This window comes from Littorina saxatilis, linkage group LG4, assembly GCF_037325665.1.
Source record: "Littorina saxatilis isolate snail1 linkage group LG4, US_GU_Lsax_2.0, whole genome shotgun sequence".
NCBI classification, from domain to species: Eukaryota; Metazoa; Mollusca; class Gastropoda; order Littorinimorpha; family Littorinidae; genus Littorina; species Littorina saxatilis.
The window spans coordinates 36879224-36895412 of NC_090248.1; the positions used below are offsets into that span (position 1 = coordinate 36879224).

The 16189-nt window shown below is 41.6% G+C and overlaps 1 long non-coding RNA gene across 2 annotated transcripts in view; it reads left to right on the forward strand.

Annotated features, from left to right (window-relative positions):
• Positions 1-7453, forward strand: part of LOC138964650 (uncharacterized) — a 26699-nt gene extending 19246 nt beyond the window's left edge. For both annotated transcript variants that reach the window (XR_011455169.1, XR_011455170.1), the window contains exons 3-5: positions 1055-1113; positions 5770-5834; positions 7269-7453. This is a non-coding gene — a long non-coding RNA (uncharacterized lncRNA). The remainder of the gene's footprint in view (positions 1-1054; positions 1114-5769; positions 5835-7268) is intronic.
• The last annotated feature ends 8736 nt before the right edge of the window (positions 7454-16189 follow it).

A 16189-nucleotide genomic window follows, 5' to 3' on the forward strand; every position in this document is an offset into this window, starting at 1 on the left:
TTGTACTTCCTATGTCTTGAATTAACAGCTTTGTGTTGCATGACCTTGGATGACCTTGACCTTGGGTCAAGGTCACATGTATTTTGGTAGGAAAAATGTGTAAAGCAGTTCTTAGTGTATGATGTCATTGCTAGGTTTAGTCATTTGACCTTGACCCTGAAGGTCAAGGTCATGTAAAGGTCAAGGTCAAGCATTGAGTCGTATGGGCTTTGCCCTTCTTGTTGTAGGCATACAACCAGTTGGTTTATTGAAGGCATACAACCAGTTGGTTTATTGTAGGAATACAACCAGTTGGTTTATTGAAGGCATACAACCAGTTGGTTTATTGTAGGCATACAACCAGTTGGGTTATTGTAGGCATACAACCAGTTGGTTTATTGTAGGCGGGACTCGAAAGGCCTTGCACTCTTACCATATTCAGCAGATTGTTTTACCATGAGGTAGTGTCTGTACAGCCATTAAATTAAAGGCGGTTTTTGAAGCCGTTTCAACGGGTATTGAGACAAAGAACGGTACATATCACTAAATCCTCAATGCATTATTTTCACACTTGCAGAGCTTTACGCTAGTACCTTACTATTTACAGGAGTTGCTGAGATCAATGTACCGGTTTGTGTGTGTATGTCTCATTACCCGCTAAAACGGCCTCAAAAACCGCCTTCAATGGCTCCTAAGAGGAATGGCACCTACACCGTTCAGCATGCCATAATGTCATTGTTAGAAAAGATAGGTGAACGAAACTGATTGTTTTTGGATACAAATTTGATTATTTCCTATCACATGCAAACAGAGTTCCGTTTAAGCTGTTCTGGGTAGAATCGATCTGTTTGCTGAATATGTGAAGAAAATAAAAATTAATGGCCTTTCCAGTCCTATAACTGGTTTCACAATTCAACGGTCTCTTGTTTACTAATTATTTTGTCAGCGACACACAATTTCACCTTCCCACAACGTGTTTGTAACCAGTCCGCATTTTGATTATTCCTGGGATGAGAGTGCCTGTATTTTGTGTGATTGTTTCGATTACAATATTTGATTTGTTTGTGTGTTTCAGAGGCGCAGCATCACACGTAGAAATGGCGAAGTCCAAGAACCACACCGCTCACAATCAGAGTAAGTATTGGCCGTCCCCGTGCTCTTTGTTTCTAGTCCTGTGTGTGTGTGTGTGTGTGTGTGTGTGTGTGGTGTGTGTGTGCGTGCGTGCGTGCGTGCGTGTGTGCTGAAGTTAGTTGGAGAGCTCCAGGGCTCCCCATAGCGCGCGCCCCTGCGTCCTATACGCACTAGAAGCCGAAAACACGCACTAGATTGTAAAAGAGCGGGTCCTAGGACGCACTAAATTTCTTTTATCGTGCGTACCGTAGATACCATTTTTAAACTGCAATCGACACTTCGCAGTACACTATACGTGACCACAATGCTTTATAAGTACACTGGGACTTTCCGGCTTTTGTACTGCAGTGGGGGTCCATGGACCCTCTAAACTAGTGGGGTTCCCGGGACGCACTAGGAGGGACGTCCGTGGGGAGCCCTGTGGCTTTGATGATCACTCCGGACTTTGATTTCCTCTGGGATGATTCACGAGCGTACATCGTTCATCTGATTGATTTGCCTGACAGTTATTTTAAAAGTGATCATGTTATTGTTGGTGAAACTTTTTGTTGTTTTTGTAATGAAATAATCAAACCGGCTTTTGATTTGATGTGATCGTGAGTTTGAGAATCACTCCGGACTTTGATTTCCTTTGGGAAAATTCCCAAGCGTACATCATTCCTTTAATTGTACAGTGATGTACGCAAGACGTGTTTAAATGCTGCTGTAGTGTTGAAGGTCAAAGCTCTCTCGTGCGTAGGGACAGCAATAGATCAGCTATACGATCCATTAATGGAACCTTCGCGGGCGATGTCCAGATATCTTTTCCAATTACTTCTTCGCAGGCGATGTCCAGAGATCTATTGCAGTCATTTCTGTCTTGTAACCCTATTTGGACTACATTGCCTCACATCTATATAAACCGCCCTAATATGGCCCTTCGTGGTCGGCTGGGCGTTAAAGGCACAGTAAGCCTCCCGTTAACCATCACAACTTAATTGCACCGTGACCAGTGTAATTGCGGATGGGTATGCGAAGCGAAGGTTATACTAAGCAGTTCAGAGACACCCTGCTTGCTGTCGCGCGAGCAGACATTGTTCTCTCTTTATCTTGACTGGGCGGGCAGCAAAACCCCTCCACGCGGAGGTGTTTTCAGACAGGTCAGACACTGTGTAAGGGAAATGTTACTGAGGTATTTGCCCAGGGGAAATCTGATAGCGATGTCGACAGTTTGTCGCTGCCAACCATCAATCAAACAACTCCATCCACATCCCCCACCACCGCCTTCCACTCCCTTCTCACCTCGTACGTTTTACATACGTAGACATAGCTTGCATCCATCTGCATTGGAAAAGGACTCCTGACCATGAAGTAATCTGGATCAATGACAGTTTGGTTACTGATATTGAGCTGATTACATTCGCACTCTGTCTGAAATGAAATGATTGAATTATTGGTGTACGTTTCAGGTTGCCGACGGGGCAAAGTTCTGTTTTTGTTTCCATTGTTGGGCAGCTTGGTAATTTAAACGCCGGGTTTTGCATATTTGAAAGTTTACGAATTCTTCTTCCTCTAAAACGAATTACGGAAATTGGAGACTTTCGCAAACATCGTCCGAACTTGTAGAGCGTAATAGACGAATTCCGAAAATAACTGTCTGGTTTGTATGGGTTGTGAAAGAGTGAGTACCCTTGCTTTACTCGGACAAACATCACGTGGTTCCTGCACTCGTGTTTGAGACACACCCCCACGCCAGTTTGAGACACACCCCCTCGCCAGTTTGAGACACACCCCCTCGCTAGTGACTGGCGTGGAATGACACGTTTCACAAATGGGAAGAAACTCGCGTTACGTACGCGCGCAGGGCATCGACTATCAGAATCGCACTTTCCCCAAGTCTAGAGCAACGCATAATGTTGTGACCGATTTATCTCCTCTCTCCTTGCTTGTTTATTTCGAGCACGTGTTGGCCGGAAGCGGAAGTCGAAATATTTGTCCGAGCTTCAAACGGCATAACTTATTTCCCCAAATCGTCTATTTTCCTTTGAAAACCAAACGATCAGAGATCGTGAGCCTCTCCTAAGGCCAAAAAGAAAAATATGTCTGTTTTCGGTAACATCGCCGAAAAAAATAGGGTCGAATTTTTTTATTTTTTTTAAACTTTTTTCTTACGTTTTGTTAACCTTTTTTTTTATTTTTTAAACGCTTTCTTAGTTTACTTACAATTATTTAGCACATGTTTTTCAAAGCAACTTCAACTTTCAAACCAACTAGTCTTACCTGCTCTCTTTTTTATGTGGGAGACATCTTTCACGTGATGTTGACATCAGCAAATCAAAAGCATTGACGCGTGGTTCAGACGGTCCAGCAACAGCAGTATCCTCCTCTTCCTCAAAATTTGTTTGCACGCAGGGAAAGCGTAATGTTTTGATGTTGAAGGAGCTTACGAGATCGCTGACCGTCAAGCCCCACTCCAAAACAAACTCATCGGATGTTGCTTTCTCCTGGCCCTTGGCTTGAGCAGAGTACACTTTGGGGTTAAGCGGGCCGCGAATGTCAAAAAAGATAGCAGCTACGGTGAGATTGGCAGAAAATGTTGCTATGACTTTCTTGTCGGGCGTGTGGTCGCATTTTCCTAGAATAACTGCAAGAGGAAATCTTGCCACAGACCCTTCAGACACGGAGTGATTCCCGGCGTCATTGGCCGCCATGTTTTTTTCGCGTGACGACGGAAACAGGAGGTAATTCTTTTCGATTATGAAGTCTCATCGACCGATTACCTCCCTTTTTTTCTTTTTTCGTGAGTGTGTGTGTGTGTGCGAAAAGCGAAAAAAACCTTTAGGGTCGGCGCTTAAAAATAGGGTCGGTCGGGTTACCGGAAACAGACACAGGGATCGCGCTAGGATTTTTGAGTCACTTGAGAAAAAGTGACTCTATGTAATCGGTCAGTGTTAGTCTGTCCGGCCGGCCGTCCGGCCGGCCGTCCGTAGACACCACCTTAACGTTGGACTTTTCTCGGAAACTATCAAAGCGATCGGGCTCATATTTTGTTTAGTCGTGACCTCCAATGACCTCTACACTTTAACGATGGTTTCGTTGACCTTTGACCTTTTTCAAGGTCACAGGTCAGCGTCAAAGGAAAAATTAGACATTTTATATCTTTGACAAAGTTCATCGGATGTGATTGAAACTTTGTAGGATTATTCTTTACATCAAAGTATTTACATCTGTAGCCTTTTACGAACGTTATCAGAAAAACAAGGGAGATAACTAGCCTTTTCTGTTCGGCAACACACAACTTAACGTTGGGCTTTTCTCGGAAACTATAAAAGTGACCGGGCTCAAATTTTATGTGAACGTGACTCATTGTGTTGTGAATAGCAATTTCTTCCTGTCCATCTGATGCCTCATATAATATTCAGAACTGCGAAAGTGACTCGATCGAGCGTTTGCTCTTCTTGTTCAAATTGCTTACGCAATGTCGGCCAAAAAACACGTAAAGCAGAACCGATTTTGCGTCACACTATAACACAGTTAAATCATGTCAAAAGCACGCATTTCTCACACCTATTTCCGGTGCTCACATCGGCTCTGGAATTCGCGGCAAGCCCTGTCTACAACGTCCACATTTTAGCTCACGGCCGGCCCCTCCATGGCGATACGCATCAGAGTGTCAACTCGCGCATCGCCGAGAGCCGAGAGCACGTCACCTCATTTTGTTTGATCCAAAACAGACTTTAGATTTGAACTCGCGCGCTTGTGCTATGTTTGATCCAGAACAGACTAGATATTCTAAACTCTCGCACGTGTGCTATATAGTCTGATTCAGTATTGGAATGTGCTGCTGAGCATGCCGTTTTGAATAGAAGTTGATTTGCGTACGCGTTACGCAGAAAATGCGTGGGCGGATTTTAAAACGCGTCAAATACGCAAAAAACATGCGTTAACGCGATCCCTGCAGACACATTTTTCTTTTTGGCCTAAACTATGAAGTTCACAAATACAATGTTTCGTTCTTAATGGCCGGGATACGTTGAAGGACAATACAAAATAACCTGTTCCTAATTAAATTCGAAATCTTGTTTGTCAGGAAGATTTGCAGTTCCACTGGGTCCAAATGTTTCATCATAGATGGAGGTTGTGTTTGTTTTTCCATACGTATCCATGGCAGTCCTCTTTCGTCATCACTGTTCGTTCTGCCCTCTTCACCGACTGTGATTGTATTCGCCTGCAGATGGCCATGTTGGGTTGATGCCAATGGGATCCAAAAGAAACTAGAATCAGCCCACGTTTTACCACAGTATGTTGCTCATTGGTATCAGAAAGTAGAAGTAGAACAAAAGAAGAGAGAGGAAGGACAGAAATATGAGTGCTACGACAACATCTTGTTCAGTTCGCCAGGGTTTTCCCCAAACTTCTGTCTTCAAGTCTGCGAGTTCATCATTCAAACTTGGGATTGCTGTCTGTTTTGTTGGAGAGGGGGGAGGGAGAGGGAGAATGTGAGCTTTCTTCAGCAAACATCTTGTTCAGCTAATCAGGAGGGTTTCCCTTAAACCTCTGTTTTCAAGACCGTTTTCATCCATCACAGCAACGATTGCTGTATTTAGATTGCTCGTGGTTTGTTGTCGCGATGTGTTTGAAGTGGGGTAGCTAACAGTGGATGATATGTATGTTTTGCAGACAGGAAAGCCCACAGAAATGGTATCAAGAGGCCCAAGTCCGTCCGATACCCATCCATGAAGGGGGTAAGTTGATCCTCCTTGTCTGACGGATTCTCCGTTTCTGTCTCACCGAGTCTTTGTCTGTCTGTATGTCTGTCATTCTCTCGTGCGCACACACACACTATATCCGCGCGGATCCTTATTCAGATGGTTTTACCGTTTACATGCATCCATCCCCGCAGCTTCTCTCTCTCTTCTCTTCTCTTCTCTCTTTTCTCCGCTCTGCCACGTATGCGTAGTGTTTACGCGTGATGTTTGGAATTGGCTGTTCGAAGTTGTCGAGCAGTTTAACTGTCGAACAAAGCACGATAGATAGTTGCTCTCCATCGTTTCGTGTAACTCGGCACACACTCATACACCAGAATCCAGGTTGATGTATCGCCATTTCTTTCCACACTAGTTATTCAGTTATATTGATTTTTGTCGGATGCGGTCAGCAAACATCTCGTAACTTAATAGTTGTCTTGGCGCAAGTTGTATTTATGCTTGATACCCTGCCCCAGCAAAGAGATTTGAAAGTATACTCTTGGGAAGTTGAATAATAAGAAAAAAACGAGTTATTTGTTAGTACCACAGATCTATACACGATCCCCGAAGAAAAGGAGATGAAGCAGTACATTCGTAAGTGCTACTGGATTGTTGGAGGCAATTCATCATAGACCACTGCGGCAGAGCGAAGTAATTCCGTTATGGTTGTCACAATACATACAAGACTTCGGATATTATCCTCTCGGCACTTGCAGTGTTATTTGCAAAAACAAGAGGTCTTCTTTCCGTTATAAAATCAAACTCGATCAATCAACTAACCAACAGACGGTGAGATTCGGAAATGAACAAGTTGTGTGTCAAAGCTGTTAGATGCTACAAAACAGGATTGAGATTGAGAACAAGTAGAGGCAGTGACCCTTTCGCCCAGCCCGAGAAATTGCTACGAGTTCGTTGCATCCTTTGCGGCATTCATTGTGTTACGTTATATTATTAGCTTAAGCTAAGACATCAGTCCGTCATGCGTTTCTAATGCATTGCTATCGTGATTCATACGATATTTCTTGGAAACCAGGGACATTGTTTACCGGACATTTCCGTCATTCGTACTTCACCGGTACAAAAGAAATATCGGTTAGGTAAATAGCTTGTGAAATCACTGATGAATCAAATAAATCAATCAAATCACATGAACTGTATTATCTCAAATATAAGGAAAAAATCCAGTGGTGGCGCTTGCACACGAAGACGACAGAAACTAACAGTAACACCACAACAATATTAACATTAAACATGCGTGTACTAACTAATACGATTCTTATTATACGATTATTGCATTTATTATCTGTCGACTTGTTCCATTCCAGATTTTGTGGGTTGGGCAGGATTCAAACACATTCTTTTTTTTACTCTTGTTTCAAATCGCAGAAAGGGCATTCATGAGTGTCAATCTGTCTTGCTGTCTGTGTGCAGGTTGACCCCAAGTTCTTGAGGAACCTCAAGTTCTCCAGGAAACACAACAAGAAGGCCGCTGAGCTGGCCGCCAAGTAGACTGGGGGTTGTTGCTCGTCCTTAACTCTGTGTCGTTGTCTTGTGCGTGTGTTCTTGTTACCGCGATGCGCGCTGTGGTTGATAAATAAAGAATCGATCATGCGGTATATTTGGGAATGTGTATTTTTTTAAACTCTCTCTCTCTCTCACACACTCTCTCTCTCTCTCTCTCTCTCACTCTCACACACACACACACACACACACACCACTAACGCACAGATACGCACACACTCAGGCTCTCTCTCTCTCTCACACACACACAGATACACACGCTGTTCTTCGTCTATACATGTCTTGTCTCTTGGTCTTACCTTCACTTCCACACATAGACAACGTACGTCTCACACCCGTACGTGTACCGAACGTACACACACCAGCATGACTTACCTGGCTCGCACCAGTACCACACACCTATTGGTCAGTTCAGTAACGTACAACCTGTCAAGGACGTTATATTCAAACTGCCTGCTTCCTCGCAAGATGGACACTGACCTAAAATAAGCCCGAAGTTAACTTGACCTGATCTTTTTACAGGAAATTCAGGGCCAAAGCGGCTTCGTGAAGCCTGAACTGGACGAATTCGACTACGCGAAGCCCACCGAGTTACGGATAAGAAGACTTCGCCCTATAATAAAAATCGGGCTTTACCACTGTATATGTCGGTTGCTTTCTCTCGAGTCTATCATATCTCGTTTTTCACCAGATACTGTACAATTAACTCTAAAAGTGAACTGAGTTTGTAGTACTGCATAAATCGGTCTTCGTCTACCTAAGAATTTCAAGCACTCAGAGTAATAGACGATGTTCTGAAATAAGTGTCAGGGTTGTGTGGGTTGGGAATACACTGGCGTTTATTGAGGCAAACTTCTCCGTTGAGATTATAGGTGCCAAGGCGAGGGTGTGTCTGAAACACGTGAACAAGGAGCATGTGTGAAAAGCTTGCCACTCTAAAGCAAGAGTATTCACTATTTCAAAAACCCATCCAAACCGGGCACATTTATTGTCTTTTCAAACTGCAGCGGAACTCCCGTTTCAAGACCTTCATTTGCCTGCCACTTTTCCGTTTCTTCACACCTGTAAATTTAAGACTTTTTTTTTCTTCTCCAGATTTATGGAGGACTTAAGCGTAAGGCTGGAGTGTTGAATTTTAAAAGTGACTTGTTTTGTAAGTTCATGGAGTGCTTAGTCAAGAAATACCAAACAAAATAGGGGTTTTCGCACTAATTTACAAGATATAACGACTGAAAGTTAAGTGAAACTTAAATAAGGGCTATCGGACATTAAACAAAAATCACTATTAAATAAATTCCTTAGATTCTGCAGTGGATATGTAAATTAATCAACACTCAAAGGATCACACATGAAGAAGATTGATTGAGGAAGCAGGACAACAACACAGTTACTTTGCTAGTAAGTTTAACAAGTCGCGTAAGGCAAAATTACAACATTTAGTCAAGCTGTCGAACTAACAGAATGAAACTGAACTCACTGCATTTTTACAGCAAGAGCGTATACTCGTAGCATCGTCAGTCCACCGCTCGATGCACAGGCAGTGAAATTGACAAGAAGAGCGGGGTAGTAGTTGCGCTGAGAAGGATAGCACGCTTTTCTTTATCTCTATTCTTTTTAACTTTCTGAGCGTGTTTTTAATCCAAACATATCACATCTATATGTTTTTGGAATCAGGAACCCACAAGGAATAAGATGAAATTGTTTTTAAATCGATTTCGGAAATTTTATTTTAATAATTTTTATATTTTTAATTTTCAGAGCTTGTTTTTAATCCGAATATAACATATTTATATGTTTTTGGAATCAGAAAATGATGAAGAATAAGATAAACGTAAATTTGGATCGTTTTAAAAACAATATTTTTTTTTTACAATTTTCAGATTTTTAATGACCAAAGTCATTAATTAATTTTTAAGCCACCAAGCTGAAATGCAATACCGAAGTCCGGCCTTCGTCGAAGATTGCTGGGCCAAAATTTCAATCAATTTGATTGAAAAATGAGGGTGTGACAGTGCCGCCTCAACTTTTACAAAAAGCCGGATATGACGTCATCAAAGGTATTTATCGAAAAAAAGAAACAAAAGTCCGGGGATATCATTCCCAGGAACTCTCATGTCAAATTTCATAAAGATCGGTTCAGTAGTTTGGTCTGAATCGCTCTACACACACACACAGACAGACAGACAGACACACACATACACCACAACCCTCGTCTCGATTCCCCCCTCTACGTTAAAACATTTAGTCAAAACTTGACTAAATGTAAAAAGCAAACGCACAAAACGAAACGATACTTCGCACTGGCTTTTGAAATTAACTTCCAAGCATGAAACATAACATCGAACTTTAAAATGATACCACAATTTTACAAGACAAACTTAATCATGACTTGCAGAAGTTGATGCATTTTATAAAGAAATGTGTAGTGTTGGTGGGCCCACAGCCAATCTTCTGTTTTGTGCGTGCATGCGTGCGTATGTGTGTGTTGATCGATGTTTACCTTTTCGAAATTTGACTCGAGACTGAATAACCACCAACATTACATGTTGCCATTGACGTCAAACGTCGCCTTCTTACATCCACGATGAAAGCATTTTCCCTGAAGAATATCAACGTCTTGAAAAGACAATGAAATGTTTGAAAATTCGCGTTGCGATGTGCATAGTCTGGAATAGAAGCAAATAACCAGGATACTGATTTGAACCCCCCAGACTCCTTGTATTTGCTGTTTTAACTCATAATGATATCGTCTGTGGATGGGGTTTGTATGCAAGGCCCTTAAAGGCTGCCATATTCGTAGCGTTCATTAATTAATTTATATTGTTTACATGTGCCAATAATGTTATAAAACTGTACCTAAGGGGATATAACGATTGGCTGTAGCTTTCGAACACAGAAAAAATTATTTCAGTATTGCAAAGTGGTGTTGATAGTGTCGAATGTAAACAGAACAGTCTCAAACGCCATCTTTGGTTTACGAAACGTCACGAAGTGACGTCAAGGGTCTAAAAATAGCCCAAGTCCTGGAGAACTGTTGCTAAACAATGCAATAAAGAATTAATTATTTCTCGTAATTGGTAAGGACTTCAAACCTAAAACTTTGCAGGAAGCTTAATTTATACATCCCTGCAACGATGGGAAAAGCCCTGGAAGTAATTAAACTAATTAAATAGGACTATGTCAGCCTTTAAGGCAGACCAACAGGTAAAAATCTGGCGTGCAAAAAACGGGTTAGTGTGGCTACCACTCAGTGCCGAATCTCGTACATTGTTGTACTAATGAGTCGATACCTGAACTTTGATTTTTTTCTTCCCCGAAAGACCATAAAAGTCACAATATTTTACGTACACGCATGAAACTGTGTGATCTATTCATCCCATATCTCAGTCAAAGCAATGTAGGCCTACACCAAATATGAAGTAAATCGGTCGCTCAAGTCATTTAGGAGTTAGCAATTCAATGGGTGGCATTGTTTGTGGGGGCACCCTCTACTCGAGTCTTTTTCTCTCTTTTTTTTCTTATTTTTTCCCCGTTTCGTTTTGTCTTCAAAAGAAGCACCTCCACAAGCATCCACAGCGGTTTAACTTGTTCCAGCGTCGCGGACGACGCTGGTATCTGCGGTCGGGAAGACTTTCCACGAATTTGCCACAGGGCGCCGCCATGTTTTCTGTGCTCGACTGCGAGCAGACCACAGGCACATTACACCCAAAATTCTTGTAGGCATACACAGACGCAACATAGCATATACAGACAATAACACCCACAACACTTCAACTGCATATGAAAGGAATAAAAATAAATCCGCAAATCAGTCGCGCACAATACACCAGTTAGAAAAACAAGGAGTACCAAAGCGGCGTGCAGAAACTAAACTGACTCGGAGACTGAGAAGAAACATTTATCACACGATGTGGATAGCAAACATTAAAATAAAACAGATAAGTCAAGCAAAAAATAAACACAAATATCGAAAACACAATAAACAAAGGTAAAGAAAACAAAAAGAGATGCTTGCCGACAGTCAGTGTGTGTGTGCGTGGTTTGCCGTGTGCGTCAGCGGGGTGTGTGTGTGTGTGCGTGCGCGTGCGTGCGCGTGCATGCGTGCGTAGGCTACGTTCTTGCGTGTGTGCGTTCGAATGAGAAAGAAGAGAGAGAGAGGATTGAACAATGAGGTCACGTTCTCTGTCACATGAATACATATACACACACTGAAGGCTACTTCGGACACGAACACTTGCCAACAACTGTGGTTGGACATGCTTTTGAAATGTAATATTTTTTCGACATGATTTCTGGACATACGAATGCCGCTGTGTTGCCTACTGATGTTGCGAATGATGAAGGTTTTGAGTTGACTGACCTTGAGGAGGGATTGCATCAGGCGTTTATCGTCTCAAATTATATCCTTGCTACTTTTCAGGAGTCAACTATTGCCATTCATGGTAACTTGGATAGTCAATGTTTTTATTTGTTTGATTCCCATCAAAGAAACAGAAATGGTAACCATTCTTCAAATGGCGCTGCAGTTTTGATGTCATCAAGTTAATTCCTTTGTAGAATTGATTGATTTTCTCAAAAGCCATTATCAATGTGTTTATCAATTAACACCTGTTCATTTCTGTCCAACTGCAATGCAAACTCAATGTGGAGGAAACAAGGATTCATTACAAACAAGTCATCCCTGTACATCAACAGATTTATGTACCTCAATCAATACTGCTAGTATGAGTGACAGGAATCTAAAAGAAAAAACAACCAAACGCAAATGTACTACTACTTCTACGACTCGTTTGAATGTAAAACAGAAATGTAACACTATCTGTGACAATGACGGTTCTACGACTCGTTTGAAGGACAGTATAGATCGAACCTTAACCCACAACTACGACAATTTGTGTCAGACTTTTTTGAACAGGAAAATATGCCTCTGTTCAACAGTAACCAAAACATGGAAGATGTTTTTGAAACTTTACAGAAATGTAACACTAGCCTATCTGTGACAATGTTGCTTTTGAATTGAACCCACATTTGTTGAACAGGAGAGAATGTTCCTGTTCAACAGTGCCCAAAACACTGAATCTGACGTTTTTGAATCTTTTCTGTCATCTAACCCAATTGCTCATGACTTCATCGATCTTGAACATGCCTACTTTTCAAAGAAAGACAGACAAAAGTGAAATCTGCATGTTAGCCATCTGCCTGAAATGGTCAATGCACTTTTGTAAAATTGTCACAGCTGTTATGCACTTTTGTGAAATGGTCAGTGCTGTTGTGCACTTATGCAAAACTTGGTGCTGTGCTGTTAACATTTGAACAAAATGCATTTTGTTCAAATGTTTAGTGCAACTTGCTACTATATAATCGCTGTATGCGCTTTGTGGTAATAATGCACTGTTGTGAAAAGTTTGCGCTAAATGTTGGCACTATGCATCATTGTTGGAGCACCCTCCTGTAGATGCACCATGCTGAAAAATGTACTTATGAATCAAGCATTGACTGAAATAAACAATTTATATATCCAGCACAACATGCAATTCATTAACTTTTGACCCTAACCTTTAACACTTCCCAAAATAAATCTTTGGTGGACATTGCATCGACGCTGTTCATTTTGAATGAACATTTTTCTTGTTCAGGCCTTAGATCGGGAGCGCCTTCGTCATGGACGGGGAGGGGAGGAGCAGACGCACAAGGTGAACAGAAACGGACAATATACCCGGAAATCAAAAATTAATTTGGGCGGAGATTATGCAATCTCTGTCAGCTCAGTCCGCGGATCGTCTCCGTGTGGTGGACGGGTCATTGTCCGCAGAAAACGCCCGGCGTGCAGTCCCGGAAATAATCAGTTTCCGTTGCTTTGCTGATCTGTAGTGGTCTGTTCTGGTTCCGGGGGATATTTGCTTGATCCAGATTAATATTGGTGTGGGATAGAAAGGTTATTGTGGGGAGGGAGAGTGTGTGGGAGTGGGCCGTGGGGGTCAGGTTGGGTGGGAGAGTCGGGCTGTGTGTGCGCGCGTAAGCGTCGAAGTGCGTCTTTATGTGTCTGAGGGAGAGAAAGCAGAAACAGGGACAAAGCGGAGAGGGAATGCGAGAGAAAGATATATATAACTCAAAGAGAGAGAGGGGAACAGCTATGAAAATACTGAGTAGCTGGGGGGGGGGGGGGGGGGGGGGGGGGGGTTAGGTCGAATTTTTCTTCAAAGGCAGAGGATGAAGATGGAATCGCTCTGCAAAGCCACAACACTACTTGATCAAGTTGATAGTTCCCCCAGCTTTTTTACTGCTTAGTCGCTCCATTAAAGTATCGTTTGCAGCTACTCTAGGAATTTATTGCTAAAATTACAGCCCTGTATCAGTTTTGATGTTGATGTACAGTTTAGACAGACTATGTGCGGGAATACACTGACGTCAAATAGTCAGTATACGAAAAGCCTGGAGTGCTTTAAGGAACACACAACTTTTCAAAGTTGCTAGTGATTGCAATCTTGCCGGTATACGTAACAAGGGCTGCTTATTCAGTCAGCATTGCCGCATTCAGTGCGAAGGCACTAGTTCGCCATGCAAAAAAAAAAAAAGGTAAGAAAATAGCATCATAATTATGCCATGTACGTGCTGAGTGATTGACAGAACTAGTGATAAACAAGTCGCGTAAGGCGAAATTACTACATTTAGTCAAGCTGTGGAACTCACAGAATGAAACTGAACGCACTGCATTTTTTCACAATGACCGTAGTCCGCCGCTTGTGCATAACGGAGTAAAACTGACGAGCCTGTTCAGCGCGGTAGTGGTTTCGCTGTGCTGCATAGCACGCTTTTCTGTACCTCTCTTCGTTTTAACTTTCTGAGCGTGTTTTTAATCCAAACATATCATATCTATATGTTTTTGGAATCAGGAACCGACAAGGAATAAGATGAAATTGTTTTTAAATCGATTTAGGAAATTTAATTTTGATCATAATTTTTATATTTTTAATTTTCAGAGCTTGTTTTTAATCCAAATATAACATATTTATATGTTTTTGGAACCAGGAAAGGATGTAGAATAAGATGAACGTAAATTTGAATCGTTTTATATAAACAAAATGTTATTACAAATTTCAGATGTTTAATGACCAAAGTCATTAATTAATTTTTAAGCCACCAAGCTGAAATGCAATACCGAAGTCCGGCCTTCGTCGAAGATTGCTTTACAAAAATTTCAATCAATTTGATCGAAAAATGAGGGTGTGACAGTGCCGCCTCAACTTTTACACAAAGCCGGATATGACGTCATCAAAGATATTTATCGAAAAAAAGAAAAAAACGTCCGGGGATATCATTCCCAGGAACTCTTATGTCAACTTTCATAAAGATCGGTCTAGTAGTTTGGTCTGAATCGCTCTACACACACACACGCACAGACAGACAGACACACACACACACATACACCACGACCCTCGTCTCGATTCCCCCTCTATGTTAAAACATTTAGTCAAAACTTGACTAAATGTAAACAAGTCGCGTAAGGCGAAAATACAACATTTAGTCAAGCTGTCGAACTCACAGAATGAAACTGAACGCAATGCAATTTTTCAGCAAGACCGTATACTCGTAGCATCGTCAGTCCACCGCTCGTGGCAAAGGCAGTGAAATTGACAAGAAGAGCGGGGTAGTAGTTGCGCTGAGAAGGATAGCACGCTTTTCTGTACCTCTCTTCGTTTTAACTTTCTGAGCGTGTTTTTAATCCAAACATATATCTATATGTTTTTGGAATCAGGAACCGACAAGGAATAAGATGAAAGTGTTTTTAAATTGATTTCGAAAATTTAATTTTGATCATAATTTTTATATTTTTAATTTTCAGAGCTTGTTTTTAATCCAAATATAACATATTTATATGTTTTTGGAATCAGAAAATGATGAAGAATAAGATGAACGTAAATTTGGATCGTTTTATAAAAAAATATTTTTTTTACAATTTTCAGATTTTTAATGACCAAAGTCATTAATTAATTTTTAAGCCATCAAGCTAAAATCCAATACCGAAGTCCGGCCTTCGTCGAAGATTGCTTGGCCAAAATTTCAATCAATTTGATTGAAAAATGAGGGTGTGACAGTGCCGCCTCAACTTTTACAAAAAGCCGGATATGACGTCATCAAAGGTATTTATCGAAAAAAAGAAAAAAAGTCCGGGGATATCATTCCCAGGAACTCTCATGTAAAATTTCATAAAGATCGGTCCAGTAGTTTTGTCTGAATCGCTCTACACACACACACACGCACAGACAGACAGACACACACACACACACACATACACCACGACCCTCGTCTCGATTCCCCCTCTATGTTAAAACATTTAGTCAAAACTTGACTAAATGTAAAAAAGAGATGGGAATAAATGGGACATCAGTTCCTGCTCGAGCGCACTACTGCACGCCAGACTATCGGAGACAGTGACTAGACTTATAAACCCGCAGACGTTATAGTCGTAATGGCAGTAATATTAATATGAGAGAAAAAGAAAAGCATAATGAGTAAGAAAAAAATTGTTTAAAGTAATACAGGCGTGCGCACACGGTCGCGCACTCACACGCCAACATACACGCACACAAACACACACACACACACACACACACACACACTGTCACACACACGCACGCCCACACACACACACACACTATCACACACACGCACGTCCACACATACACACACACACACACACAAACACACATCACGGAGATATAGAGGGGGGCGAGCAAGAAACAGAGAAACAAGCAGGCAGAGGAGACACTACAAACCAGTTACCACCGAGGCTTATTTTTAGGTGCATCCTACCTGGGCATAAACCAAGA